Here is a 27492-nt window from a genome sequence, read left to right as displayed (position 1 = left end):
AATTATGAGTAAAATATAATAGACGGTGTAATTGGTGAGAGAAGTAAAGATAAGGAGAGAGAAAACGTGAAAAGATTGTTGTTGATAGACATTGGTGGGGAAGTGATACAAGGCAAATTGATTGTTATCTTAGGGTTAACAAATACTGGATTTGTTGGAGTATGAATTTGAATTAGAGTAATAAATTAATGAATATACGGAATATGGGAGACATAAGTTTACGAGTTATAAATGAGATTGACTTGGGACTAAGAATAGATGATAATCGAAAATAAGTGTTGTTACTTATATATGTCGTATTAGTAAAATCGCGACAAAGCTCAATAAGGTATGATTTAAATTTCGAGGACGAAATTTTTATTAAGGGGGGGAGAATGTAAAATCCCGAATTTTTAATTCGTATCTCGAGGAAAAAAATAAATAGTGGAATTTTAAGAAAATCTTGAAAGTGGGATTTAGGGGTAAAACTTTAGGATGTTTCTGATCATTTTAATGGAATCTGACCTCACCATTAGATTCAAAATGATAGAAAAACATAGTTTAGCCTGTAAGCACGCTTAAATGCGAGTCCGAATATAAAAGTTGCAAAATCCTCGATTACCGGGTCGGACCAGGCTAAAACAGTGACTTTTTATTAGAGAAATAATTTATAAAATTCGATCATACCGTTGGGTTCATAACGAAAAATTATTCAACATGGACTATTTATTTGTCAAATTTGGAGACCAGAAAGTCGAATTATCGTCAAAAACGAAAACGACATCAAGTTTATGGGTCACCTCAGGCCAAAAATATAAAATTTTGATGGAGACATAATTTGTAGAAATTGACTATACCATTAGATCCGGAACGAAAAATTAGATGAAATAGAGTATTCATTTGTCAGTTTTGGAATCCGGATGATCAAATTATCATCGATCGAAATAATTGACAAAATACCGAATTCGTCCCACATTTTATTTAAATAATATTTTAAATTTTTTTTTTCTCTCATCTTCCCCACTCGTCCAAACAGTGCGAAAAAAAAAAACGAAAAAAAAGAAATTTGTTTTTTCTTCGATTTTTCCACTTCAGATCTCTCGTAAACGGTCCATTTTCGACGATCGCCGTAGAAGAGAAAAAGGTCCGCAGCTACGTTCTCTACAAAACCCACCCAACCTTTTTTCGTTTCACTTTCTATTTCATCCAATATCGTCAAAAATCAGCCGTATTTGGATACGAAAATTTCGAAACTTTGACCTCGGATTTCGTCCGTTTCGGGGTCAAACCATCTTTCGACGCAGAAGGGAGAAACGTCCGCAGCCTCATTCTCTACATAACCCAACCAAATTCCTTCCGTTTTCTCGTATTTTTCACCCCGTATAGTCAAAAATCAGCCGTATTTTTATACGGAGATTTTCGTAACTTCGACCTCGATTTTCATCGGTTTCGGGGTCAAACCGCCTTTCGCCGTAGAAGGGAGAAGAGACGAGCACATCGAGATCTTCAAAACCACTAGGTCGATTTCAAAAATCAGCCGCTTCGAAGTTCGGTCCGTCTCGATTTCCGCACCGATCGCCTCGATTTTCGCGCACACGCTTTGATCCTTTCGCCTATTGATTGTAAGGAACTCTCAATTTCTATTAGTAATCGTAGATTGTGAAAATTGCATTTAGGATTTTATCAAAAAAATTTGGATGTATTTATAAAATATAGAATTATTTTGTTATTTGAAATATTCACGCCAGAAATTGCATGATTGATATGTTTACTTGTATTTTTAACAAATTATACGTGGGTAGGGTATTTTAATGGGTTATTTCCATAAATTGGGTCTTGTGCACTGTTCGGACCCCGTTTTGATATAAAATTTATTATCTTTTTCGATATTATTGATAAAAATAAATTCTTTAATTGGAAAATGTGATTTAATATTCAATGAACTCATATTGAGTTGATGAATATCAGAAAATGGATGTTTTATTGAAGAGATTGAAAATTGTAAAAATCGAAAAAAAAGAGAAAAAGGGTATGAAACGGTAAAATGTCAGAGTCCCACCCGAGGGGTGATGTCTGCATTTTACGTTGTTGTGTTGTGTGTAGGTTGGTGAACAGATATCCATGGATAATATTATTGGTTGCATGTTTATTTCCTTTCTGTTAGCGCGATGCGCTCCGTTATGTTATTTATTTTAGGCCGGGTGGCCACACTTGCATGGTAGGAAACTGGATATCTATTCTCAACCTTGTATTGTTAATTTCTCTTTTGTTTTCAAATGAAAATAATATATATATATGTAGCTATTTTGTGAGCTGTTAAAGAGTTTGTGAATGCCTAAAGGGATAGTGCGTCATATCATCCGGAGTGATGTACTATCTGGGATGTACGGTAGGGACCACCAAACTCATACGTGGTATGGGACGCGTATGAGAGTGGAGTCACAACTGGAATCCGGGATATTCCTCTCTATCTTTACCAGTGAACTTGTAGTGTAAAGGTGGTCGTATACGAATGGTTTGTATATTTGGGAATCACATGCACGCCTGATAGGCATAGACGAAGATGATTGGTCAGTGATCACTAACAATCTATAGTAGTCGAACGTTCTGACACATCGAAAAGAGACCCATTGCTTACGGTCACGTCAAACGGCCAGCCTGAGCCGGATAAATGGTCAACCAAGTGTGGTAAGTGCAGCGACCGGCCACAAAATCAGGAACTAAAAGCCAGAGAGAAATTGTAACATCATGTCCGACTGGGAGCGATCCAGTCGTGAATCCCAACACTCTAATTCCAATACTCCACCATTGTGTATTATGTATCTGTTGTTTATTTTGATATATAAAATGAAATCCATGTTTATTATTTCCCTTTGATCAATTAGATTTGTATAAAAAGATAATGTTATAGTGAGTATTGCTGATCGATGTAATGTGAGTTTTAAAATGTTTAGTTGTTCATCCCTGGCTATATGTACCAGTTAATCGTAATTTCTTCTGTAAAACTTTGATTATTTTAAAATGATTCAGTATGCTTATTCGTTCATGTTAGGAGGGGTTATTGGCAGAAATTGTTTGTTTCCCTACTGGGTAACCATTGTTACTCACCTTTCCTTCTTCATTTTTTTTAGTTTCAGATTCAGAGCTTGGCGAGGCAAGTATAGAGTACGAATGAGGATCATCTGGTTGGTCAGATAGACAACCAGAATTCGTCACCTGGTAAGTACTAGGGCTATACCCCCTAGTGGTGTCAATTCCCCCAAATAGTTTTATAGATTCTGTCTTGAGTGTTAGGATTTCTGTTAGAGTGAGAAATTTTGTATAATCCTGTATTCTAGTTATTCTTCCGCACTCTGATCTTTCGTATGTTATTAGACGTATATAAGCTTCCGCTAGTATTATATTTTATATATGTATGCAGGATTGTATGTCGGTTATCAGGTGCAGGTTGAACGCCTTGGAATGCTAACATAAACAGAGGAGACCATGCCGAAATTTCGAGGTGTTACATAATACCTTGAGATCTGACATGGGGATTTGTGTTAGCGTTTGGCGGGGCGCCACAGATGGTATCAGAGCATAGTATTAGATCCGTATGGGATACTAATCTGCTATGTTTGGAAGAATTGGCTGATACCACAGTTATTAGAGCGATAATCATAGAATGTCACTAGGAATTCGGTATCCGAGCTCACTAGTAGTTCCGTATTGGAATTACGAGTTCTTCCGTGTCTAGAAGTCTATAGAGCCTAGTAAGCCTAAGATAAGATTTTAGATATGTTCTATTAGTAATGGAAATGGAGTCCATTACTAAGTTTCAAGCTACGGTAGTAATTCATAGTTACGTAAGAATGGTTTTGGCCTTATTCTAATAAGTGCCTTAATACGGATGAACATAAGCGAGAGGAGTGGACGAGGCATAGGCCAAAACACAACAGGGACAAGATAGGTTTTGGATCAGACTACTGACCTGATATCACAACTAATGTCATTCATCGGATAGGTAGCTGAGTCTCATGATAACTTTAGAGAAGAAATATGAATAATACAACCACCATCACCTCGACGCCAAATGGAAGGAAGGTAATTAGCGACAAACAGTTACGAAACTAACAAATTTATAGGAAAATAACAATAAGTGGGGAGTGATATTATAGACATACCAACTCAATGGATGGAAGAATATCATAAGAAATAACATATACTATTAAATCAGTCGAAAGAAAGAGTTGTGGTATATTATGAATGTGGCAAATCGGGACATAAAGGAGAACAATGTTTGAGTCAATATCACATGATTAAGGATGCGTGCCTCCAAAAAGATGCTAGACAAATCAATTGAAGGAACAATAAGGCCACCAGATTTAAATAAAGTTGATAACATATTCGTGCCATCCCGAACAGACAAGACTAGATATCGGAAGTGAGAGATGGTACAAGACTTACCACGATTGCAAGGCGCATCACTAAATCCAAGAAATGAGGGAGCGTTGGACTTCTTCGCAAAAGGGAAATACTATTCCACCTTAGGGACCATTACCACAGGTCGTGCCTTTGAAGAATGAGAGAATTCCCAAGCCCAAAAGACAGGTAAATCCAAGGATGTGGTTGTAGAATTTTTAACGATTACGTCTATCAAGATTTGGAGACTTTTTCGATCTGATTGAGGTCAATAAGTGGGTTTTGAAGACCTGAAAGATTTTGAGTGACATGTAATGCCGAAGAAATCAATGGGTGACGGTGATTACATTCTAGTTGGACGAGAATGCTAATCATTAGTAACATTTTGAGATGAATGTATTGGGAGATGGATCGTTTGAGTGGGTAAACTTCGAGAGGATATTTCTCGATAGATTTATATCCGAGATTGCTCGAGAAATCAAATACTAAGAGTTTTGAGATTAGTGCAGGGCAATCTATCAATTACAAAGACTAAGATATGATGTACATTAGGTTGTCACGATATGCGCCCGAGCTTATCCTGACAGATCTGTAGAAGGGCCGTAAATTCTTTAGAGGACTATAAACTTACCTAAGGGCCAGGAGGTCGATGATTTAGACTACCAATTATAGAGATACAGTCAATCGAGCTTAAAGGATAAAACAAGAGGAGATAGAGTTTCAGACCTCCAAGGGACAAATGAGTTGACCTTAGATTTCTTTTCTTCCTAGATCAGATTCGGCTAAGAGGCCGATGTATTCGAGGTTAATCTTCCCCGGATCCGTGTATCCACAATATAGAACTCCTCCACTATCAAGTTGTAGAGTTGTCCAATCGTCGAGTTTTAGAGCACTTGGAGCTCCAATGATACCAAGAGGGCCAAAGGAATCAACAAGGCATGTTCAAAGTCTATAGACCCTAGTCTACTAACTGCCTACTCCATAAAGATCTACGAAGACAAGATTGTTAACATGTTACGCGTGTGGTCAGGTGGAAAATATTAGGAAATAATGCCCTTTATCACAGTCGCGAGCAAGGATTGTGACCCAGGAGAAAGTACCTATCTCCAAAGAAGTTTTGGAAGGTACAGTTTCTAATTATAATGTTAGAACGTGGAGTTTTACTCAATATTGATTCTTCTAGATTATATGATTCTGTGAAGAGTTTGCACACTTGCTAGAGCTAGAAACCACAGACACAGGTCAAGTAATGAAATTATTTATACCATTGGGAGGCCTTGCGAAAAAAGAATAAGATTTTTGGAAGATCATTTAAGAATTTGCAAAATAGGTATTAGAATAATTGTAAAGTGTGAAAAGACAAGTGATGTTGAATTGGTACGTTAGTATTTATATCAATAGTTTAGTCAATTACTCATATATTACGCTAGTAGATAAGTAGGTGTTTCTTGTATATCCTTCATATTGAGAGCTACTTCCTCGAATATCAAAACAGGGAGTTGCGTATCTCTCTTTTCGATTGAAGATGGCTTAACTTTGGGAGGCCTAACGACTGAACTATTAGATAAAGCAGCTCTTCCTTTACAACTTCTTGAATCGATTCTCCTCCTTTGAAAAGATAGATCATCTTTTTCCTTTTATCTTTCTATCCTCGGTGTCGATTCTAACTCTTCTTTTGCTTTCTCTTTTCACGATCGCTTTCCAGTAAAAGAATTCATTATTATCGTTCTCGTTACGTGATCAATGCCTTCTATAGACAAGCGCTCACTTCAAGACTTCGATCGTGGTTCCTTTTCACTCCTTGAAACGAAAGAGTTATAAGTAATGATTATGATTCCGTAGAAGCAGCGGCTACTACCTACCTGTGCCCACATCCATCCTAAAGAGATTTAGTAGAGTATAAGTTAGGAGGTGGGTCGATGTAAAATGTGAGAAAGAATAATCTTGTGACAATGTTGCATTAATGATGACTTAATGGAATTGTGAGAAAATAGATGTATGATTTATTCCCTCGAGTAAGATCTTAAATTATAAAGGTTATGACAGAGGTTTTGAGGAAATATCGCAATAAGTAGAAAATATAATATTGAATTAAATATAAAGATAATGGTGTGTTTGCGGTAAGACTATGCATTGAGGAGTAATATTCATAGCAATTATGAGTAAAATATAATAGACGGTGTAATTGGTGAGAGAAGTAAAGATAAGGAGAGAGAAAACGTGAAAAGATTGTTGTTGATAGACATTGGTGGGGAAGTGATACAAGGCAAATTGATTGTTATCTTAGGGTTAACAAATACTGGATTTGTTGGAGTATGAATTTGAATTAGAGTAATAAATTAATGAATATACGGAATATGGGAGACATAAGTTTACGAGTTATAAATGAGATTGACTTGGGACTAAGAATAGATGATAATCGAAAATAAGTGTTGTTACTTATATATGTCGTATTAGTAAAATCGCGACAAAGCTCAATAAGGTATGATTTAAATTTCGAGGACGAAATTTTTATTAAGGGGGGGAGAATGTAAAATCCCGAATTTTTAATTCGTATCTCGAGGAAAAAAATAAATAGTGGAATTTTAAGAAAATCTTGAAAGTGGGATTTAGGGGTAAAACTTTAGGATGTTTCTGATCATTTTAATGGAATCTGACCTCACCATTAGATTCAAAATGATAGAAAAACATAGTTTAGCCTGTAAGCACGCTTAAATGCGAGTCCGAATATAAAAGTTGCAAAATCCTCGATTACCGGGTCGGACCAGGCTAAAACAGTGACTTTTTATTAGAGAAATAATTTATAAAATTCGATCATACCGTTGGGTTCATAACGAAAAATTATTCAACATGGACTATTTATTTGTCAAATTTGGAGACCAGAAAGTCGAATTATCGTCAAAAACGAAAACGACATCAAGTTTATGGGTCACCTCAGGCCAAAAATATAAAATTTTGATGGAGACATAATTTGTAGAAATTGACTATACCATTAGATCCGGAACGAAAAATTAGATGAAATAGAGTATTCATTTGTCAGTTTTGGAATCCGGATGATCAAATTATCATCGATCGAAATAATTGACAAAATACCGAATTCGTCCCACATTTTATTTAAATAATATTTTAAATTTTTTTTTTCTCTCATCTTCCCCACTCGTCCAAACAGTGCGAAAAAAAAAACGAAAAAAAAGAAATTTGTTTTTTCTTCGATTTTTCCACTTCAGATCTCTCGTAAACGGTCCATTTTCGACGATCGCCGTAGAAGAGAAAAAGGTCCGCAGCTACGTTCTCTACAAAACCCACCCAACCTTTTTTCGTTTCACTTTCTATTTCATCCAATATCGTCAAAAATCAGCCGTATTTGGATACGAAAATTTCGAAACTTTGACCTCGGATTTCGTCCGTTTCGGGGTCAAACCATCTTTCGACGCAGAAGGGAGAAACGTCCGCAGCCTCATTCTCTACATAACCCAACCAAATTCCTTCCGTTTTCTCGTATTTTTCACCCCGTATAGTCAAAAATCAGCCGTATTTTTATACGGAGATTTTCGTAACTTCGACCTCGATTTTCATCGGTTTCGGGGTCAAACCGCCTTTCGCCGTAGAAGGGAGAAGAGACGAGCACATCGAGATCTTCAAAACCACTAGGTCGATTTCAAAAATCAGCCGCTTCGAAGTTCGGTCCGTCTCGATTTCCGCACCGATCGCCTCGATTTTCGCGCACACGCTTTGATCCTTTCGCCTATTGATTGTAAGGAACTCTCAATTTCTATTAGTAATCGTAGATTGTGAAAATTGCATTTAGGATTTTATCAAAAAAATTTGGATGTATTTATAAAATATAGAATTATTTTGTTATTTGAAATATTCACGCCAGAAATTGCATGATTGATATGTTTACTTGTATTTTTAACAAATTATACGTGGGTAGGGTATTTTAATGGGTTATTTCCATAAATTGGGTCTTGTGCACTGTTCGGACCCCGTTTTGATATAAAATTTATTATCTTTTTCGATATTATTGATAAAAATAAATTCTTTAATTGGAAAATGTGATTTAATATTCAATGAACTCATATTGAGTTGATGAATATCAGAAAATGGATGTTTTATTGAAGAGATTGAAAATTGTAAAAATCGAAAAAAAAAAGAGAAAAAGGGTATGAAACGGTAAAATGTCAGAGTCCCACCCGAGGGGTGATGTCTGCATTTTACGTTGTTGTGTTGTGTGTAGGTTGGTGAACATATATCCATGGATAATATTATTGGTTGCATGTTTATTTCCTTTCTGTTAGCGCGATGCGCTCCGTTATGTTATTTATTTTAGGCCAGGTGGCCACACTTGCATGGTAGGAAACTGGATATCTATTCTCAACCTTGTATTGTTAATTTCTCTTTTGTTTTCAAATGAAAATAATATATATATATGTAGCTATTTTGTGAGCTGTTAAAGAGTTTGTGAATGCCTAAAGGGATAGTGCGTCATATCATCCGGAGTGATGTACTATCTTGGGATGTACGGTAGGGACCACCAAACTCATACGTGGTATGGGACGCGTATGAGAGTGGAGTCACAACTGGAATCCGGGATATTCCTCTCTATCTTTACCAGTGAACTTGTAGTGTAAAGGTGGTCGTATACGAATGGTTTGTATATTTGGGAATCACATGCACGCCTGATAGGCATAGACGAAGATGATTGGTCAGTGATCACTAACAATCTATAGTAGTCGAACGTTCTGACACATCGAAAAGAGACCCATTGCTTACGGTCACGTCAAACGGCCAGCCTGAGCCGGATAAATGGTCAACCAAGTGTGGTAAGTGCAGCGACCGGCCACAAAATCAGGAACTAAAAGCCAGAGAGAAATTGTAACATCATGTCCTGACTGGGAGCGATCCAGTCGTGAATCCCAACACTCTAATTCCAATACTCCACCATTGTGTATTATGTATCTGTTGTTTATTTTGATATATAAAATGAAATCCATGTTTATTATTTCCCTTTGATCAATTAGATTTGTATAAAAAGATAATGTTATAGTGAGTATTGCTGATCGATGTAATGTGAGTTTTAAAATGTTTAGTTGTTCATCCCTGGCTATATGTACCAGTTAATCGTAATTTCTTCTGTAAAACTTTGATTATTTTAAAATGATTCAGTATGCTTATTCGTTCATGTTAGGAGGGGTTATTGGCAGAAATTGTTTGTTTCCCTACTGGGTAACCATTGTTACTCACCCTTTCCTTCTCCATTTTTTTTAGTTTCAGATTCAGAGCTTGGCGAGGCAAGTATAGAGTACGAATGAGGATCATCTGGTTGGTCAGATAGACAACCAGAATTCGTCACCTGGTAAGTACTAGGGCTATACCCCCTAGTGGTGTCAATTCCCCCAAATAGTTTTATAGATTCTGTCTTGAGTGTTAGGATTTCTGTTAGAGTGAGAAATTTTGTATAATCCTGTATTCTAGTTATTCTTCCGCACTCTGATCTTTCGTATGTTATTAGACGTATATAAGCTTCCGCTAGTATTATATTTTATATATGTATGCAGGATTGTATGTCGGTTATCAGGTGCAGGTTGAACGCCTTGGAATGCTAACATAAACAGAGGAGACCATGCCGAAATTTCGAGGTGTTACATAATACCTTGAGATCTGACATGGGGATTTGTGTTAGCGTTTGGCGGGGCGCCACAGTACCCCTCCTCAACCTTTTTAGAAGAGGTTGCGTATTCTCTTCATCTTCTTCCTCAAGATGGGAAGAGGGCGGAATCTCAACTACCTCGTCGTCAAAGGCATTTGAGACGGAGGCCAATGCTAGATGGTTCGACGTAAGAGACATATCCTTGTTGGTGGTGGGCTGACGCGAGGACATGGACTTCCTCACTTGCTCGCCTTCTTCATGGGAATCTGCCAAAGGGAGGAACTTGGTAACTCAAAGATAGAGCACCAGGTTAGAAAGATGATGTGTTATTATCTCCAAATCACCAATGCCCTTATCCTTGCCCGAGCCTACAATTGTTGCTGGCAAAAGAATTAGTCAAACAGTGGAGGATAGAAGGACAATAAAAGTTTAGGATAGGAGACTCACCAAGCCTGTTGAATGAGTTGAACGTGAGGGAAGGAAACTTGTCCCCGGCGACACTCTCCCATTGACCTGACAGTTTGATCTGGAATAAGAACCATTCCTTGTCCCAGTCGGGAAACTCGAATAGGGACTGCTTCCCTCTCCTCTTGGTTAAATAAAAGAAACATGTTTCTTAAGGCATCACTTTAGAGCAAATTGGGCCCTTATATCGATGAGTTCGAGTTGGAAACCGTCTTCCAACCAAGCATTCATAAATCAGGGAATAAAAGTTACCGCTCATCTGGCCAGGAGCTCTCTGATAAAAGTTTAAGATCTCCCAAGTTAACCTATTAAGAGGAACTCGGAGAACGGCCTTAAGTTGTCCCCAATAGACCACTATGGTGCCCTTAGGATAGTGTGAGATGGCGAGGGCTCATCCGTAAAAGATAAGTCCATGTTATCAGGGATAGCGTATGTATCTTTGATCTCAGTTAAAGGAGGGCAATTGGGGGAATAAGTTTTCCCCCTAACAATGAAAAGAAACAAAAAGAGGCAAAATTTTGAGGAAAGGGATGAAGTCCTATCTCTCTGACCTTGATAAAAAACATTGAAGATGAGAGTCTGACATGAGAACTTGGGGATGCTTTGTGGGTGTCGATCCAAAGAGAACAAGAAAGCAAACAAAAAGAAAAACGTTAAGGAAAATAACAGAGAGCAAAAGAAAAAATGAAAAGGTAGGAGGAAGCATTCATAAATCAGGGAATAAAAGTTACCGCTCATCTGGCCAGGAGCTCTCTGATAAAAGTTTAAGATCTCCCAAGTTAACCTATTAAGAGGAACTCGGAGAACGGCCTTAAGTTGTCCCCAATAGACCACTGTGGTGCCCTTAGGATAGTGTGAGATGGCGAGGGCTCATCCGTAAAAGATAAGTCCATGTTATCAGGGATAGCGTATGTATCTTTGATCTCAGTTAAAGGAGGGCAATTGGGGGAATAAGTTTTCCCCCTAACAATGAAAAGAAACAAAAAGAGGCAAAATTTTGAGGAAAGGGATGAAGTCCTATCTCTCTGACCTTGATAAAAAACATTGAAGATGAGAGTCTGACATGAGAACTTGGGGATGCTTTGTGGGTGTCGATCCAAAGAGAACAAGAAAGCAAACAAAAAAGAAAAACGTTAAGGAAAATAACAGAGAGCAAAAGAAAAAATGAAAAGGTAGGAGGAAGCATTCATAAATCAGGGAATAAAAGTTACCGCTCATCTGGCCAGGAGCTCTCTGATAAAAGTTTAAGATCTCCCAAGTTAACCTATTAAGAGGAACTCGGAGAACGGCCTTAAGTTGTCCCCAATAGACCACTGTGGTGCCCTTAGGATAGTGTGAGATGGCGAGGGCTCATCCGTAAAAGATAAGTCCATGTTATCAGGGATAGCGTATGTATCTTTGATCTCAGTTAAAGGAGGGCAATTGGGGGAATAAGTTTTCCCCCTAACAATGAAAAGAAACAAAAAGAGGCAAAATTTTGAGGAAAGGGATGAAGTCCTATCTCTCTGACCTTGATAAAAAACATTGAAGATGAGAGTCTGACATGAGAACTTGGGGATGCTTTGTGGGTGTCGATCCAAAGAGAACAAGAAAGCAAACAAAAAAGAAAAACGTTAAGGAAAATAACAGAGAGCAAAAGAAAAAATGAAAAGGTAGGAGGAAGGGAGTATTTATAAGTTGAGCAAACCTCAAGATATGTGATAGAATAGAAGGCCAAAATGCCCTAAAAAAATGTGGTAATAATAAGGATGGCGACGCATTTATTAGCATTAGAAACCAGTCAAAGAATACGAACATGCGTGTAGAACCAACTATTCACAAGGTGCCATGCGTGTACAGTGCATAAATGAGCTGCACAATGAAACAGTAGGGCGTACGCATTACAAAGGCAATAATTGCATGCATCATCCTTGAAGTTTGAACGACCGAACATTAGGAATTTACACAATTAATGGACCAAGTCAGATTAACACCCAACTAGAAATCGCCACATGTCATCATTTATTATCAAAATCTCAGGATCTCGGATCAAGGTCCAAAACCTCGAGAGGGGTTATTTTTCGAAGCGATTGACACGTGGCAATCCTGAAGGAGTGATAACCATCTCGTCAAGTCCAGTGATGAATTTACCAAGAATTATCAAAACTAACCTTCTCAAATACTTCGCGTAACTAGATCGAATGACTTGAGAGAACTGACAAGATCAAATGTAACAACTCTAGCACCGATAGGATCAGGTGTAACAACTCTAGCACTAGACAACTAGATGTGACAATTCTTATTATTAACAGGTCAGGGAACAGGCACAACTACCCTAGTAGAAATCATTGAAAGGATCCTAGGAAATCCATGAGCCAGGAACTCTATAAATACCAAAGGGCAACTCAAACCAAAGGTTAGAAAAAACCTTCCATGAGAATACTTTATTATCTCGGCACTAATTTCTAACTTGATCGTCGGAGTAAACCTGTTGTAGACCACCAACTGAGTTCGAAGTTCTCAAGGAGGATCTCAAGGTAAAGCTAAAAAGTGCTTCTTTAATAGATGAGAAATGAGGGCTAGAATTTTTCTAACAACATGTTTCCGAAACCATCAAGGTTAAGGTGTGGATCCTTTGCACTAGCTTTTTACCTTAAATTCCCTATAGTAAATCTTCTAGGGTAGAGATGGTCATTTAGAAAGAAACACCACCACTAGTTTTTGTGTTTTCTTAGTGTAGATCAGATTTGAAAATAAATCCAATTTTTATTTTTTTTTAAATCATGATCAATGATTTTGAAAATAAAAGGTCATTGACCTCTAAGATTTAAACGATATAATACATGGAACTTTAAGAAAAAAATACTACAAAATCCACTCTCTTAAGGTTATCCATTTCAACCAAAAGGAAATTCCCTTTCTAATTTATAAAGAAGAATAAAGATCGTTTAATTATTGGTTTTCCTAACTAATAGAACTAAATCTAAGAATTTCTAAAATCATCAAAACGTGGAGAGGCCAACGGACTGTAAGAACCGTTGGTGCAACATTGAATGTATCAAATTGAAAGTAAAACACACTATTTAGTGGATTCCAACTCCCAACTAGAAGACCCCCCCCCCCCAATTTTACTTGATCGAGTAATCTTAATTGCCTATAATTTTGACACTTAGGAGAAATATTTACTTGACAAATCATTTGCTTGATGTATCGACAAATCCTTTTCCACTATTAGAATAAACCATGGAAAATCATGAGGAAAACTTCTCTGTACTCCTTCATTTAAATAAGGATTGTATAGGCTTTTGTTTTTGAAAAATCTTATCAAGTGTTGTTGAGTCACCTCGTGGCATCCAAAAACATGATTTGATGCCACAGGGATGTAGAAGACAAAAGTTTATTAACTTAAAAAAGCTATTTTTCATTTTTAAATTTTAATTTTAAATTTGGAATTTCAATAGCCACCTATTGATCATGGTTTAGAAACTCGTTTCTAAGGTTTGGTTTATAGAGAAATTAAGGATAAATTCATGATAATTGCTCTAAATTAACATGATGTACGCATAGTTCTTATTTTATAAGTATTTTATATTTATTTTGATCTGGGGTCTGATAAAGTTTTTTATTTTTAATAGATCAAAAGTATGAGACACATATGGGTAGATATGGAAAAATTCTGAAGGTTCATTGCACTTAAGAGCCTAGAACAAAGATCCAACCCAAAACTCAAGGTCATCTGGCCCACTAGGTCCATGATGCAATAAAGGTTGTGATACGAATCTCGTGATAACGTGTCAATTACGTAAAAGGGACCAAAATTGATTAGGGTTTACTTTTTGCTATTACAGATATTTTGATTAGAAATAAACCCTAATCTCTCTATAAATAGTGATTAAATTAGAGTCATGAAAGTGCCATCGATCCGCAGGATGTGCAAATCCGCTTTTGACTTTGAGGTTTGGGAGTCGCCACCTAGTTATTACGGTCTAGGAACCGAATATTGACTCGAAATGGATAAACAAACAACTAATCTACTAAAAAATACTGAGTCCGGGGATCACATTATGGGATTGAAAGGTGTTAGGCACCAATCCCGCCCGGCAAACGCTGGTCTCTACTAATTCCCAAAAACGATTACATTGCTAAAAAGACCTAAATAATAATAATAATAATAAATAAAAATATTTACCTTTACAACGCAACGATTTTGTTCCCTCAGATCTGATAGAACAACTTTTCGTATAGTACTGATCGCTTCGTTTTGTCACTGGATTCGCTTCAGACCTCTAAGACGAAGTACTTCCTTCTTAGATCTGAATATTTCTAATTTGTTTATGGATTTCTAGGTATTTTTGAAGGTTTTCAAGGTATTTTTTGAGGTAAAGTTGGGGTATGGATCTAGGTAAGGAGTTAGGACTTCAAAATTAGGATTTATGGGAGGCTAGGAAAACTTTTTGACCTACTTTTCTTAAGATTTATATTTTAATACGAAAATAGGTTGTAGGGATCCTTATTTATAGATTTTTTTAAGTGCTTTTTAGATAGAGTTAGTGTTTAATTATAATCATTTTAGATAGAGTTAGTGTTTAATTAGAATTATTTTTAAATAGAGTTATTGTTTAATTAGAATTATATTAGATAGTTTTATAATTTAATTAAAATTCTATTAGATAGTTTTAGAATTTAATTAGGTTTCTTTTAGATAGTTTTAGAGTTTAATTAGAATTCTTTTAAATAGAGTTAGAGTTTAATTAGAATTCTATTAGGATTTTGACTTTGGTCTTATTAGATTGATTAGGATTTTGACTTAAGTCTCACTTAATTGACTAGAATTTAGGATTTTGACTTAAGTCTCACTTGATTGACTTGCCTTTAGGATTTGACTTAAGTCTTACTTGATTGACTTGAATTTTAATTAAGATTTCACTTTACATTAATTAATATTTTAATTATTAATTTTAGAATTTTTAATTATTAAAATTATAAAATTACCATTTTACCCTCGGAAAGGACTTTTTACGTTTTAAGTCATTTTTTAATGTTCTAGGATGTTTTGAATCGATTTTTCGTAAGGAGTTTAATGGGAATATTGGTTTGTGTCATTTATGAAATTTATTGTGCGAAATGGTCGTGAACTTTATGAGGGGCATTGTAATTTTATCGAATTTTGTGAAAATTGGCGAAATGATTTATTTGTTTTCGATTTGTTATTTTATGTGTTCGAAAGGATTTTCATAAGCGTAATGTAGACTCTAGGAATATTTTGAGATTAGGGGTATTTTGATAATTTGGTCATTTTTTAGTAATTTTTATCGTGAAGCTTCTTTTTGTCTGAAAAGTGATTATTTCTAAGCTTTTGAGGTTATATTTTTCTAGCGTAGTGTGGTTTCTACAGTTTTTGGTTTTTGGTGGGAGGTAGCCCATTCTTAGCCCATGGGCCAAGCAAAGAGGTCGTAAGCTTTTATTTGGAATAAAACAAACATTTTTTTTTTAGGGTTTGAGCTTTTAAGCCCATTTTGATTTTAACGTATTTTTTTGGATGTTTTTGCATGGGGCCTGTTCAAATTGAGGTGTCTACAAAAATGGTTTATTTGTAATTAAAAATACTTATAAAAGAGTTTTTTTTTTTTTAGATTATATGTTAGAAAGATTATTTTTATAGTTTTAAAAATTAACCTTTGTGATTATAGAGTCATGGGTTACAATTTTAATTGATCTTGACCAAAATGACCTTGATTATATTAATTTTAAACATAAAAGTGAGGGCATATTTTGAGATCCAAATTTTGATGTTGTGTGGCAAATCATTTTCTTACCATTCATTTTCTTAGGGGGGAGGGTGAGAAAAGATTTGCCAACTCAAGCCGCAATCTCACACATTCAACAAATCATTTTTCTCGTCTTTAAAAAAAAAAAAAATTATTTTGCAATATTCACTCAAACACTGTTAAATTTAAAATTTCTACAACAAATTATTTTCCTAAGAGTTTGTCTTTCCATCAAACACACCTTGAGGTTAATCGATTGCCATACTTTTGTCTCATTATCATATATTAAATGGATCCAATGACAATCTATTTGACATCCATACTTTTGTCTCATTATCATATATTAAATGGATCCAGTAACTATCAAAGTGAAAATTTGAGCAATCATCCATACTTTGGAATTCTTTGTGATAGTCACAAATTTAACAAATAATTATCAGATCAAATACATGCTTGCGACAAAGAATAATAATCAGAAGGTGCAAAGTAGTTTAGTTGGAAAAGTTTATAAATGTAGATACCATAAAGTTGGCCTAGGTTTGAAATCCGACCTTACTCGACTTACTATTCTCACTAAAAATATAGGCTTACCTGGTGACAACACCAAAATTTTAGAACTGATAAAAAAAAATCAACTAAAAACAAAAAACAACAATCTAACGTGCCTCAAGTCACAAAGAAGAAAGAAAGTGAGAAAAGAACATGAAATTTTTCATAGGTTCCATTGCTAATTAATGTCCATTACATCCATGGGCTCTCAAAGCCAATTTCACTAGAGAATATATTTTTACAAAACTATATATCTTCAATTCCTTAAGAAGCCCCTCTTCTTACGTCCTCACTCTTATTTATAATGCGGTGGGTATGTGAAATGTTAAATCAAATATTGCATCCATGAAGTATTGAGTAAGACCTTAGACTATTTTTCATGTCATATTCTGTTCGTCGCAAATTATCCTGTAAAATATAAGAGAATAAAATATTAAAAACCTTGGCAAGCAAGGACTGATCCACAAAGATAACATTGATCCACAATTTCTAACTTAAAGTAATCAAAGATAAGGTAACCGATTTAAAACTGATCCAGAGAGAATTTTAAACTAAATTAAAAATAATAAAAGCAAAGGAATAAGATTGCAATGTAAATACTAGATCAATCCAATACTCCACAAGCAAATAATCTCGTCAGTTTATCAATGTTTATTTTTATCACAATCCAACTAACAAATCTAATGTTATTGGATCGGAGAATGATTCTTACTCAATAAATCATTATCACAGATAAACATTGAAATAAAAATATAAACAAATAAACTGATTACGATGATCTTGCTCATGACTTCATTGACCTTTCTAATGGAGGTCTAGCCACATATCATTGCAAAAATCATAAAATCAAAAACAAAAAAAAGTTATTAGAGATGAGAAAAAGGGAGATAGAATATTCTTTTATTGATCTTGATATAAAACTGATAATATCTCTTTCCAATTATAAAGTTTGAATAGAAAATAAACTAAAAATCTAAAAAATTAAAAAATAGAAGAAATAAGGTAGAAGAAAAAGATATGAGAGGATGACCTCAGAGGAGATGAGATAGATTTGGCTCTGCTCTGATTTCTTATTTATAAAGACCAGATTAAGAATTTATAGATTCAAAGAAATTCCGTACATAATAAAAGTCTAAATCCCAATTCATCAGGTTACAAATGAAGCCACCATAAAATTACATGAATTTCTAGGCAATACTTACCTATTTCACCGCGTCGACTAAGGAGATCTCGGCGCCACGATTAATGTGGGCTCAGTAGGTTTGGATTTTGTTATGTAATCATGTCTTGGGTCCTAGATTGTAATGTACTTATTCGATAATCTTAGTTCATCCTTTTGGATCTCATGACTTTGACTTATACAAATAAATAATCAAAATTAGGCCAAAAAATCATAATTTATTCGAAAATAATAATAAACATGGATTATTAATGAATTGTCTATTTAGGGGATTTAAAATATGATTAAACCTTTAAGTCTCTATAAATAGGGTCCATAGAAACGACTTTTTAGGCCCTGATCACACTCACAAACCTAGATTTTACTAATCCTAAGTAAAAATAAGAAAAATTTAAAATAAAAATTCTACTTTCGTAATTTACGTGACTGCATTTGACTTATGAGAATTTGTTGTGAATATACCTACAATTTTCAAACATTTATAAAAATATCAAAATTAAAATCAATGTATGTAATGAAAACATTACGACATTTCATAAATCAATCAAAGGTCATTTATGTTTGAGAATAGTCTTAATTTGTATTTCTCTGTTTAGAAAATTTTAGAAATTGATAGCTTGAGTGCTTGTGCAAATTTTCTGATTAAGTTCCGAACATGTCAATTTTTTAAAATAAGGTTTCATCTCCTAACTGATAAGAATGGTCTGTTCAACCTAAGTTCTAACTCAATACTAAGCATCTTGTCTAGGATAAGGAGAGGTATGGATGTTCACTTTAATATCTGTAAGAGGCTTTATCTGTGATATTTCATCTTACTTACGTTTTTACAATTGACGACTTTCATCCTACTGAAACACTGTATTTGACTTCATTGGGTTTGTTTTGCAGTTTTTGATCTTAATATTTTTTTTATTACTTTAATCCTTTTTGAACTTTTCTATCTTTTTTCTTTTGTCAACTTCTTTTCATACATTACCATTTTCCTTTTCAACAAAAAACAGATAACTCTTTTTTAAAGTACCTAGTTTAATCCAATTATAGTTATTCAAGTCCTACTAACTCCACTTCTATTTTTCATCTAGCCAGTTAACTAAGAGATAATAAAGTCAAAGTTCACTAGACTAGGTATTCCTTAATACTCTAGACAGAGAAGAAGGTCAATTCTTATTCAGTGAAGTCTAAATTTTCAGGTGATGTGAATTTTTCAAAGTAATCTTTTTCAATAATTTTCAAATGAGGAATATTAATAAGGACTCGTGAAATTCATTTGTCGCCATCGCAAATTATAACATTAAATGTACTTAATCTAACAAACACATTATTTTTGAGAAATTGAATAATGACTTTATGGTCATTAATTTGGCATGCACTGCCTTCCAGTTGTTTTGACATATAGTCTACTACAACTAGAATCAGGGGCGGATTTACAGTGGGGGCAATTGCCCCCACAAGAATTTTCTAAAACTATAGGGAGGTAATAATAATTTTTAATTTTTTTTTACATTTGCACTGTTTGCCCCCACAGAATTCTAAAAGTTTTTTAGAGTAAGAATTTGCCCCCACACACATCTACTGTCAAGCTTCTTCTCTAATACAACAACTTAACAAAATTGAAAAACTCCTTAGTTCTTAGTCTCAACTCTCACGAAGTCACGATCTACAATCTTCCGTCTCCACCACCACCAACCATGACGGCGTCACTGATTTCTCTTCTCCAATACTCAACCTCCTCTCACGTTCTACAAGCCCTAGACGGCTAGACGACTCCTTCTCCATCGCCACTAGTCGACAAGGCGAGAAGAACCCCACGATTTTGAACCTCGAAGTCAAAGAGCTCTTAATATGTGACATCTCATTCGTGCTCCATTGGTTTTAGGTATGTAGTTTCTCTCTCTCTCTCTCTCTATTGTGAACATTGTGATTTGATTTTGTGAGAGGTTTGTGTGTGTGTGTGAAGGGGGTTTTCGAGCCCTAGATGAAAATTGAAGATTTTATACAAATTCTCATTGGAATTGGATTTTGGAAAGGGTGAGGATCGATGGATTAAGATTTGAGGTTTCATTTTGGAGTTTGATTTGATTTTAGATTTAATTTTTGGATGGGGTTCATGTTAGGTGTAAAACAATGGATCAAATATATGTTAAGTGGATTAAATACAATTTTGAATGGAGGTTGAAGAACTTGAATATGACATTTTGGGAAGAAAAATCAAATAAGAATTTTTAGGAAAATAGAAAAATATTGGAATTAAAAAAAATATATCTAGGATTTTCTACATAGGGTTAAGATTAGGTTGAAATGATGAATTAAAGATATATGAGATTGAATAGATTAAAAGTTCATTTATGGAGGAATTTTTAAAACTTAGGGTTTCTGCTTGGATTTGATTTTTGGATGGCGTTCAGATTATGTTTAAAACAATGGACCAAAAATATGCTAAGTGGATTAAATAAAATTTTGAATGGAGGTTGAAGAACTTGAATATGACATTTTGGGAAGAAAAATCAAATAAGAATTTTTAGGAAATAGAAAAATATTGGAATTAAAAAAAATCTAGGATTTTCTACATAGGGTTAAGATTAGGTTGAAAATGATGGATTAAAGATATATGAGATTGAATAGATTAAAAGTTCATTAATAGAGAAAATTTTAAAATCTAGGGTTTCAACTCGAATTTTTGAAATCAAGTTAACATGTTTGAATGAAATACAGTAGCCCTTTTTATTTTTATTTTATTATTTGGTTTTTTTTTTTTGAAATTTAAAATTTTGTATATTAATATAAGTTTGGATAGTCTAGGATAGATTTTTTTTTTTTTCTGATTTTAGTAGTTCTCTCTCTCTCTCTCTCTCTCTCTCTAATTCAAAGCCTTATGAGTAAAATTGCAATTGTTAGTGGTATTAGAGTTTGATTCTTGTATTGCATCAAATGTGTTTGATGATTTGTGTAAGAGTGTAACATTTTGGTTTTTTTTTTTAAATGCTGATTAACTTCAAAGATGAACGGACTTTGAAGTTGGAAATTTTTATCTTGAGGTTGGTGTGTTTATAAAATCTAAGTTTAAGATAAACCTTGGTAAATTGTCAATGAATATTCCCTTCAAATATATTTATGTATTACCAGTCAAAGTTGGTGTGTATATTTTAATAATTTTTCTTAATTACTTGTTATATTTTTTACTCACCCAAGTATAATTTTACAGGAATCTTTCAATTTATCACCTAACCTAAGCCTTGATCAGTCAACGATCAAAACTCTTCAAACTCTATAATTTAAGCATCGAATAAACGTCAAACTTCAAAGGTATTCCCTTTAAATTCATGTCATTATTATTTTTATATAAATGTATAACAGGTGGAGCCCAAATGTTAATTTAATAATGAAAATTTTATATTTCTCTTATGAATATATAGGGGCGGAATCCTATTATTTAATTATTGATGAAATAATATTTTTTTTTTTATGAATAAACAGGGGGGTGAAGCCCTATTAGTTACTTCTTGATGAAATAATATTATTCTTTTTATGAATATACAGGGGGGCGGAGCCCTATTGTTAATTTATTGATGAAATATTGAATATACAGGGGGGCGAAACCCTATTGTTAACTTATTGAAGATATATTATTATTCCTTTTATGAATATATAGGGGCAGAGTCCCATTTGTTGATTATTGATTATGCTTATAAAATTGTAATATTATTAATTTTAATTTTTATTGTTCATTGAAATTATTGATTACGAGATTTAGATTAGATTAGTTCTTGTTACCTTTCTTTTACATGTAAAACCATTTTTCAACGTTGGATTACATAACTTTCTAGGATAGAATAATATGTATCTTTGATATATAGAAACATGTTAAAAATCTTGATATCTAACTAAATAAATTAAATTTGTGAATCAGATATGGATAAATTTCTTATAAGAAAGTCCAATTTGGAGCAACCATCCATTACTCGAGAAAGGAATGATCCTAGTGATGATGACATACGGCGATGTTCAAAGCATAGTCGTGTTGAAATCAATCTGGAAGATCTTCCTTCAGATCCTAGGTTGCGAATCGAAATTTTAGATTATAATTCTAATGATCGAGATGAAATTCAAAGAGCGTACTTACAAAAAGGTCCATGTCAACCTCGTGAACATAATTTCCCTCAAAGAAAGTTTGGGAAGGTGTCACATCGTTTCAATTCAACTTGGTTTGATAATTTTGGAAATTGGTTAGAGTATAGTATTACGAAAGACATTGCATTTTGCTTATGTTGCTATCTGATGAGAGTTGATTTTGAGGAGTAACTCGGTGGCGATTCTTTTATTACCGCGGGATTCACAAATTGGAAAAAAAAAAGGAAAGATTTCAAATCCATGTTGGAGGTCCAAATAGCGCTCATAACAAAGCTTGGAGGAAATGTCAGGATTTAATGAATCAAAGTCCACACATTGAAGTTGTTTTTTCTCAACAATTTTATCAGGCTAGAAATGAGTATCGGATTCATTTGACTGCAATAATCGATTGTATTCGATTTCTTTTACGTCAAGGGTTAGCCTTTTGAGGTCACGATGAATCTGAATCTTCTAGAAATCATGAAAATTTTATTGAACTTCTACAATTTCTTTCAAATCATAATGAAATGGTCAAAAATGTCGTGTTAAATAATACTCCCAAGAATCTGAAGATTGTATCTCATGATACACAAAAGGATATTGTGCGTTGTATGGCAAGTGAAACTACCAATACAATAATTAATGATCTTGGAGATGATCTATTTTCTATTTTGATTGACGAATCTCGTGACGTATCAATCAAAGAACAAATGTCAGTTTTGATTCGTTATGTAGATAAAAAGGGATGTGTTATTGAGCGATTTCTTAGCATTGTCCATGTTAGTGACACAACGACTTTATCATTGAAAGTAGTGATTGAAGCATTATTCTCAAGACATGGATTAAGTATGTTAAGATTACGTGGACAGGATTACGACGGGACTAGTAATATGAGAGGAGAATTTAATGGTCTCAAAAGTCTCATCATGAAAGAAAATCAATCTGCTTTTTATGTTCATTATTTTGCTCATCAACTTCAACTGGCACTTGTAGCTGTTGCAAACAATCACAGTCAAGTTGCTAATCTTTTCAATATTCTTGCTAATTTGTTGAATGTTGTGGGAGCTTCGTGCAAACGTCGAGATATTCTAAGAGAAAAATGTGCTAACAATATTATTCAAGCATTGGAAAATGGTGAAATTTCAAGTGGACATGTTTTGAATCAAGAAACTAGTCTCCAACAAGTTGGTGATACACGTTGGGACTCACATTATGCTACTTTGATGAGTTTGATTTCTATGTTTTCTTCTGTTGTTGATGTGCTTCTGACTGTTGAAGAAGATGGCACAAATTCTGAGCAAAGAGGTGAAGCAAGTGCTTTATTAGATTCGATTCAATATTTTGACTTTATATTCATCATGCACTTAATGAAAACTGTTTTGGGAATTTCAAATGAATTGTCACAAGCACTGCAGAGGAAAGATCAAGATATTGTAAATGCTTTGGCCTTGGTTAAAGTATCTAAGCAACGGTTACAAACGATGAGAGATATTGGATGTGAATTTTTGCTCAATGAAATTTCTTCTTTTTGTGAAAGACATGATATTGTTATACCGAATATGGATGACATGCATGTAGTTCGAGGGTGGCCAAGACATAATGTTGAACAAGTCACCAATCTACATAATTATTGTGTTAAATTATTTTGTATCGTGTTAGATTTGCAGCTTCAAGAGCTTAATAATCGTTTTACAGAAGAAAACATCGAGCTACTTCTTTGTGTGGCATGTTTGAATCCATGTGATTCATTCTCTGCTTTTAATAAGGATAAGTTGATTCGTCTTGCTTAATTTTACCCATTAGAATTTTCTAACGTGGAACTTATGGCACTTGATAATCAACTTGAGACTTATATACTTGATGTGCGCTCTGACAATGAATTTTTGCAACTTAAAGGAATCAGTGGCCTTGCAGAGAAGTTAATTGAGACAAAAAAGAATGTTTTATATCAATTGGTGTATTTGATTGTGAAACTAGCATTGATATTATCAGTGGCAACTGCAACCGTTGAAAGAGCTTTTTCAGCAATGAATATAGTAAAGAATCGATTGCGTAACCGAATGGGAGATCAATGGATGAATGATTGCTTGGTTACGTATATCGAGAAAGATGTGTTTGATACCATTGATAATGAGATGATCATTCAACGCTTTCAGAATATGAAAACTCGACGGGAACAATTGTGAAGATTTATGTATATATATCAGTGATTGGATCTTTTTGAAAATGATGTGAAAATTTTGTGTATATATATTACTAGTTTATACTTTTTGTAAGTGTCAAATTATTGAAAATACATATAGTAAAAGTTACTTTTTGTATATTTTAAAAGTCAAAATTTAATATTATTAATGAATTCATAGTTGCCCCCACGAAAACAAAATCCTGGCTCCGCCCCTGACTAGAATGTACTAGAATATGTAGGAAATGGGGATAGGACCCATAAAATCTATTCCCCACAAATTAAAAATTTCGATTATCAAAATCGGTTGTGGGCCATCTCATTTCTTTTACTAATCTTACCTAAACGTTAACATCTCTTTTAAGATTTAATGAAGAAATCAGCATCTTGAAAAATGGTGGGCCAATAAAAATCACATTATAATATTTTTACAACTGTCTTCTTGCAACCAAAATACCCTCCACAGGCATTGTTGTGACAAAAATCTAGGATGCTTTTCTGATCTCCATTAAGAATATGCCATCTAATTATTTGGTCTGGGCAGTACTTGAACAAGTACGGATGATCCCAAAAAATTATTTAGACTTGACAAAAAACCTCATCTTCTCTTGTTTGGTCTAGGAGAATGGTGTTTTTCTTGTCACAAGATAATTGACAATGTCAACATACCAAGGTGTGTCATGGATAGAAATCAACATGAGTTGTTCAATTGGAAAATTCTCAGAGATAGGTAGGGAGTCTGGACTGGACTCAACTACTAACTTGGACAGGTGGTATGCAATCACATTTTCAGATCCTTTTCCTATATCAAATTTTGAGATAAATTCTTGAAACAAAATGATCCATCAAATTAATCGTGCTTTAGCATCTTTTTAGCAAGTAAGTATTTTAACGTAACAGGGTCTGTGAAGATCACAACCTTGGATCCAATGAGATAGAATCATAATTTTTCAAGTGCAAAAATTACTGTTAGTAGTTCTTTTTTGGTGGTGGAGTAGTTGAGTTGGGCATCATTGAGCATTTTATTCGCATATTGAATGACATGGAGGAGTTTTTCAATTCTCTATCCTAAAATAACACCATAACGTAGTCGAATGCATCACACATCATCTCAAAGGGAAGATCCCAATTGGGTGGCTGGATGATAGGTACTGAAGTTAACTTAGTTTTGAGTTTTTCAAAAGCTTCTATGTAGGGCGTAGATAGATCAAATGTAGTGTCATTGGTGAGTAAGTCACACAAGGGGTTGGAGATTTTTTCAAAATCCTTGATGAAATACTGATAGAACCTTACATACCCGAGAAGTGAATGGATTTCCTTTACAATTTTCGATGGAGGTAGATAGTAATAAGGTCAATTTTTACCTTATCTACCTTGATCCCTTTGTGGGAGACAATATGTCCTAGAACAATTCTGAAGATTACCATGAAGTGCCACTTCTCCCAATTAAGCACAATATTTTTCTCTTGACATCTACTTAAAACCTGTTTAAGGTGATTAAATAATTTTCAAAATTTGACCAAAACAAAAAACAGTCATCCATGAAAACCTCTAAGAATTTTTCTACCATATAAAAAAAAAATAATCAACTTGCACTGTTGAAAAATGGCTAGTGCATTGTATAGCCCAAAGGGCATGTGATGATAAGCAAATGTCCCAAATGGACATGTATATGTGGTAATTTCTTAGTCTTCTAGGGAAATTGAGATTCCATTGCATACCGAATATCCATCAAGAAAATAGTAATAGGTATGTTTTGCTAATCTCTCAAGTATTTGGTCAATAAATGAGAGGGGGGAGTGGTCTTTTCTAGTCATAGAATTCAATTTTTTTATTTAATGCATATTCGCCACCCAGTTTGGATGCGAGCAGGAATCAATTTGTTGTCCTGGTTGGTAACAATTGTGATACTAAACTTTTTTGAAACAATCTGAATTGGACTAACCCATTTGTTGTTCGAGATGGGGTATATACTACTTGCATTTAACAATTTGAGAACCTATCCAAGGACAATATCTTGTAATGTCAGATTCAATCGTCTTTGTGGTTCTCTCGAAGGTTTCAAATTTTCCTTGAGATGGATCTGGTGCATAGCCACAGAGGGACTGATGCCCTTGATGTCAACTATGGTCTAACCTATAGCTTCATGATGTTCGCGTAATACATCAAATAAAAGATTATCTTGTGAAAATCCATCATAGGGACGGATTCAAGTATGGAGTTTACCTCCATAATGAAATTCTCTAAATCGAAATCAATGTCAAATTGGTCTAGGTACTCTTTTAGCAGGTCAATGTTCTCCATTTCTTTGAATGTGCTACTGACCAAGGTATCAATCATGTTGACTTCTTCCAAGTCATCCATGTGCATGGATTGAAATTTGTTATGGAAGACATTCATTTTAACTTATATTTCTCCAAATGCCAAGGTCATGATCTCGTTCTTACATCTAATAACGACATCAGATATTGTTAAGAATGATTTGCCTAGAATGACATGAATGTGAATGTTCGACTTAATGATAGATTCAATGTCAAGAATCACTAAGTAGGAAAATAAAGATCTTTAACCTTTACGATGACATCTCTACAATTCCCTTTGGAACCTTAAAAGGCCTGTTAACTTAACTCAATGTGATATCCGTAGGTTTGAGTTCTCCTAAACTTAGTTGTTTGTAGATAAAGAATGGAAAAAGGTTCACATTAGACCCTAGATTTAACAATTATTTCTCAATCATGGTATCCTCGATGTGCATAAAAATTGTAAGATAACCAGGATCCTTGAATTTAGGTACAATTGTTTATTGGATCAGACAAGAAGATTGGACTGTCATTACAACTTCTTTTGGCACAAGAGTTTTCTCTTTACTGTGGTGAGATCTTTGAAAATTTTAACATAAAAAGGAATCTAACAGACTGCGTCTAAGAAAGAGGTATTGATCTGAATATGACTACTTTGATTTTACTTGGTGAAGGTGTATCCTTTTGATTATCATCTTCTTCTGTCGTAGGTGCAATCATGTTTTTCTATTTTGTTGGGAGATCATAATGTTCTTTAAGCTCGTGAACCTAATTGTCCTTTAATTTTTTAGAACGTAAGGCATTGATTGCTTGGACATAATCATTAGAAGAACCTGATTGAGTTACTATCTCATATTACAATTTTGGAGCATTTTGAACATGTCCTCTTGGGTCTGAGACTGTTTGATTGGGGAATTGCCCCACATTCCTTT

General features: G+C 34.3%; 1 pseudogene; it reads left to right on the top strand.

Annotated features, from left to right (window-relative positions):
- Positions 1-21880: 21880 nt before the first annotated feature.
- Positions 21881-24264, top strand: LOC147386386 (uncharacterized; annotated as a pseudogene).
- Positions 24265-27492: the final 3228 nt, after the last annotated feature.

This window comes from Akebia trifoliata, chromosome 14 (genome assembly GCF_017979445.1).
Source record: "Akebia trifoliata isolate Shusen 1 chromosome 14, ASM1797944v1, whole genome shotgun sequence".
Lineage (NCBI taxonomy): Eukaryota > Viridiplantae > Streptophyta > Magnoliopsida > Ranunculales > Lardizabalaceae > Akebia > Akebia trifoliata.
This window is presented reverse-complemented; position numbering and strand designations above follow the sequence as displayed.